Below are 5693 nucleotides of genomic sequence, written 5' to 3'. Positions count from 1 at the left end.
GATCTGCTTCTGCCTTTTCTTTTCTTTTCCAGCGAGGTGATCAATCAACACGGACACTTTGGAGGTTGTCACGCGGCGAGGCGCTTCGTCTCCGCGATAGCGAAGGTGAAAGCAAAGATCACGGTCCTGAAAAGGGTTAAGTGTGCCTGACTGAGTTGATCAAATCCAGTGGTGCAGGTCTGTTTCTCCATCCATAACGGAGAGAGGGAGAAAGAAGGAGAGAGGGAGAGAGAGTGATGACCGTTGACAGGCTTAAATAGAGGCTTCCATGCCAGGGATCAAACGCCATCCCTCTTCTCCACTCTCTCATTAAGACGGAAAACCCGAGCGCCGCCATCCGATCTGTCTCCATTTTTCCTCAAAGGAGTCTAACTTGAAAGATCTGCGCCTGTCGGATTTACAATGGTGGGCGAGTGGTGTTTACTGAGACGCGGCGTTGCCAGAAACAACAGTCAAAGAAAATAAATGGAGCCTGCCTAGTGTTTCCACAGGAGTAAGGAAATATGGAGCGAGACTTGTGCCTTGCTGTTTGGTAATTAGTACCTAAACATCCCTGTCCTTGGATCCCATCGCTCACATCCAACATTTCTGCAAGCTGGATAATATACAGTGGAGCATTAACGTCAAACACGTCTGGTCATGGGGCCTGGCACGCCACATTAATCTGTTATTACACTCCCAGTGGATCCACCAGTCGCTGGCCTTGGCTCGGCCACCATAGTACAGGGAGTCCATATAGGCTGACAGGGACTCACACTCACTCACACACACACACACACACACACACACACTTTTATAGCCAGGTTTACTAAACCTTTGCAGCTCAGGCATAAATTGTCTAAATTGAGCGTCGCTTTGAGACCTGAGCTGATTAAAACAAACTGGTGCGTTTGACGTGTGAGGACCCACCAGAAACAGTCCTGTGATCCAATTAAGGGCCAGACCCATAGTTTAAGAAATACTGCACACATTTAGACCTCAGCGCTCCTTTGCTGCTGCTTACCATAGATATTGTACCCAGGAGACAGACGCATATGTTTCAGCCTGAGGTGGAGTTTGGTTTTACCTCATACTGTCCTGCTATTTTAGCAGAAACCCCGTATTATTCATGTCCTTTAACTGTGAGCGCAGCAGAAAGGGCTTCATATGTTGAGTAATCTCATACTATATCCTATCCAGATTTTTCACTGTGATCATACATAGAACAGACTTAACCCTGGTTTGTGTTCATGTACACGCATGGATGGTTAACTGAATGGGCATACCAGGTACAGGACTCAAAAGGACTACAAAGATACACAAAATAACCACAAAGAGACAAAAAACCCACAAAGAGACACAAAAAAACTATAACCAAAAGGGCAAAACAACAAAGACACACAAAACGACTACAAAGACACACAAAAGAGACAAAAAATGACTACAAAACAACCACAAAGACACACAAGATTACATCAAACAGTATAACTACAAAAGGGGAAAAACAATCAAAGAGACACAGAGCAACTACAGAGAGACACAAAATGACCACAAAGAGAGTGCAAAGACACACACAATGTCTTTAAAGAGACACAATATACAAAAAGGGGCAAAACGTCCAGAGACTTACACTGACTACAGACACAGAAAGACACAAAATGACACCACAGAGACACACACCACCACAAAGACGCAATAACTAAAAAAGGAGGTGAAACAACCACAAACAGACACATAAAGACCACAAAGTGACGCAAAGAAACTTAAAGTTACTTCAAAACAAAAGAACAAAACAAAACAAAAAATGACACAAATTGACTTTAAAGAGACAAAACAACCACAAAGACACACAAAGTGACCAAAAGTATGCAAAAACACCACAGAGAGATGCAAAGCAACTGCAAAGGGAAACAAATTCATTCAAAGATGCACAAAACAATTATAATGGGATACAAAATTACTTCACAGAGACAATATAACCACAAAAAGGGGCAAAACAACCTCAAAGAGACCTAAACTGACCACAAACAGACATTAAAAGACCACAAAAAGACACATGCAACCACCAAAAAGAGACAGTGACTTGAAATGAGACACAAAATGACCAAAAAAGTGACAAATGACTTCAAATGGACACAAAATTACTGGAAAGAGATACATTATTTTAAAAAGACAAAAAAATTACTTTAGAGATGCAAAATCACAACAAATTGCCTCAGAGAGACACACCAAACCATAAAAACATGCGTAATGACTAAAAACTATAACAAAAATTATCTAAATACATAAATAAGCGGTAAAACCACCACAATTAGTCTGACAAAATTAATTACAGCAAATTAAAACAATCTATATTTTATAAACCAAACTGTGTTATTTAAGAAACGCATTATCTCTATTTATTCCTAGTATCCATAGGTACACCATGTCAACATGTGCATTTGCCTCCCAAACAGAACGTTTTTTTATTTGTAAAGTAAAAGCCCGCTCCTTTACCTTTCACATACAGATGTGAAATTTGGTAAGCATATGTATCATGTACAAAAGTACATAAAAGCTTATTGGAGCCGTACCCTGAACCCAACAGGAAGTCAGCCATTTTGATTTTACTGTTCAATCTGGTGCATTTTTGGCCATTTCCAGGGGACCTACTTTTTCAACCTTTTACAGATTTCATCAGATTGACTTTAAATTTGATGTGTACCATCTAAAGACCTTAGACAGAAAAAGTAACCAAAAGCTTGAGTTTTCGTCACACCGTGTGCCCGTAGTGAGGTGTTAAACCTCTATGTTTCATCATGAAAGAGAAAGTGGTTTATACCTCCAAAGTAAATTGTCCAAACTTTGCATGTTTGATGACAGTCAGCCCTGACAACATCTACAGTTACAGCGCCACCAACTGGCAACAAGAAATAACATGTTAAAAAGCTGACTCCAATCTCTGTCTGCATTTTGACGTTTTCACAGAAATGAACTGCCGCTTCAGCCGGCGTCCCGCCTGTACCCCCAGCGTGGCCATGGATGCGAGGGCCCTTTCATCGCTGCTTGCAGCTTTAATTATTATTATAATGACTGATGTTGGGTAATGACTGACATGTGACATGAACATTGACCTCTCCAGAAGGTGACGGCTGAGGAAATACAGGCCCGAGAAGGAAGTGTCTAATCAGGAGCACGGCCGCCATCCACAGGAACCATGTCATAACAGGAGATCATGTTTAAAAGAGCAGACAGAGCTGCGGAAGACGAGTCCTCGTCTCTTCCACCCGGAGACAGAGAGCATCTAAGAGAGTATCACATTCTCCGCAGGTCCCCCAACCCTCCTTCACTCGCCTGCCCTCGAAGGCTTGAGTGACTTGTGGTGAAGCTTGATGGGGATTATTGATCTGCCTGGCGCGCGCCTGCGGTTTCGGCGTAAGACTGACGACCTCACCAGAGAGAGTTCTTGGCACACGACGGCCCCTGTCTTAGATCAGCGCGGAGGCCGGGACAGGCCTGTCCTGGCCTGTAGTGAGGACTGTTTGAGCTCGGAGCCAGGTGATCAAGACATTTTTCTGTGTATTTAAATAATCAGGCCCAAATTTAGGCAGAAGATAACAATAAACATATCTGATTGGCTTTTTGGAGAGGAGTAGAAATGAGTAACCATGTCTGCAGACAGCAGGGCCCGCGGGTATTTATGCTCTTGGTTAGATTTACTGGTTAGGGTTTCAGTTCCAGTTGTGGACCACATGAAATAATCCATGGTCACTGGAGAAGGATGTGGACACTGTGCTAATTATGTGAGATGATGATGTCAGGTATTGATACCTTCTAGTGAGCCAGAACTTTCCCCTCTCCGCTGTCTTCCAATGTATATAACCGCGCTGTAGCGACCACACTCGCTATATGACCACACTCACATCCACATGTCGGACATGTCTGAATCCTCGGCAGCCCTCACACATCCGCACTGTCAGCCGGGCGCTCACTTTATCATTCATAGTTGTAAATCATCGCTTCGCCTGCAGGAAACACGCAGCATTTTATTTTCCAGTCATAAACCATAAAACCTGCCTCTAACACGAGTTATGATCCTTGGAGACGGAGAGGATGAATGTCTAAAGCAGAACCAGACACGATGGCGGGCATCCTTCATCCCCCTCTTTGCCTGGCATCCCCGCACGGTTGGTGGATTTTCCAAAAAGCCCCAACATGATCTAAATGTCACCAGGGTTGTATGTCATTCAGCGGCGAACTGGTTCTCACTGCTCCGAATTACCACTCCATTAGTTCTCAATTAACACTCGTCTGATAAAAATTTAACAGCCCTTCATGTGACAGGAAGAACACACAGGGCTCCTTCATGCTTGACTTTCAGGCGAAGATGGGGCCCCTGCCCAAATTTTTGAAATTTTATTGCCTGGCTGAAACCTATGGAAAAGGCCTGTTTTGCATGAATATTTGGCACAGAGAGAAGGTTTATCCTGTCTTATGTTCTGTACACTCATTCGTGCTGCAATAGTTTGCCATTTTTTGACAGTTGAGATGGTGTATAATTTGAAACACTGACATGAAGCGGAGCCTTCGGACAAAGAGGTCTTTTGTTTGTGTGTTTGGTCGCTGTCCATGGTCCTGACACTCGCATTTTCACAGTAATTCCTTTTTTTTTTTGCAGGCGGTGTGGCCATGTATCAGATTGCATAATTTGAACTGGCAGAACTCATTAAATGTAGGCTTTTTATGTTTCATAAGTGCACTTTTCTCTGCGTTTCACTTAGCAGCAAATGGTTTCATGGAATCGAATGTTTCCAAAGCGGGCTAAAGACACAGGCATGCTTTAATCTGGTGATGAATGGATTCTGGTGCTGGATGTCAGGCCAACTTACAACCTACCATGTCTGTGAGGCTCTGGGCTGCTGCCTGGACGCAGCTCGCCCGCCAGTCGATCATTTCTTTTATTACAGGTCAGAAGACAAGTCGTCATTTACATCACTCATTCCCTTTTCCAACAACATGGTTCCGTTTCAGTTTCCGCACCTAATTTTGAACCATTCGGAGCATTTCAACCAAAAATAAACCAAAAAATTTAAAAATAGCAGGTTTTGCTTGACCTGAAGTGTAAACTGTGATGGCATCAGTGGGGGTGTTATATTCTCCGGGTGGAAAAATGGAACGCATTCTGATCCCAACTTGTCAAATACCACCGCTTTTTCAGTGAATCTACACGTCTAAGAGGCCAACCACAACCGCTCCAAAAACGCCTTGCAAACACATCTGGAAAAAAGAGCTGGGAGTACTAAACACTGCGTGCGTATACTGCATGCGCATGGCCAAAAATTACAATGATGAGCGGGGCGACTCCGCATACTATTGGGAAACTAGCGACGCATCTCAGCATGATTGGCCGCTAACTATGGCGCACTAGATACCCTCCTGCGTCTGTTTTGGCCGTTCAGGGACGCGGTGTCAATTTGCACATTTTGTGCTTGTTGCATGCAAACAGTCATTTTCAATATAAACTTACAAAGTAAGCAAAACACTTTAAGGTTAATTATCTTAGATTTCGACAAAGGAAGCACATGGCTGGCTTAAAATTCACACAGAAAGCGAACAGTGGGTTCCTGTTTTTTTGGATTAAAACCAGTAACACATCCAAAACACATCATAACGCACCCACTATATGCACTATGCATCAACACCAACATGAAAGCTGATTTTTAACAACCACAACA

This window comes from Plectropomus leopardus, chromosome 16 (assembly GCF_026936395.1).
Source record: "Plectropomus leopardus strain MGB_pleo_1.0 chromosome 16, ASM2693639v1, whole genome shotgun sequence".
Taxonomy (NCBI): Eukaryota; Metazoa; Chordata; class Actinopteri; order Perciformes; family Serranidae; genus Plectropomus; species Plectropomus leopardus.
The sequence above is the reverse complement of the archived record's forward strand: the minus strand, read 5'-3'. Positions refer to the sequence as shown.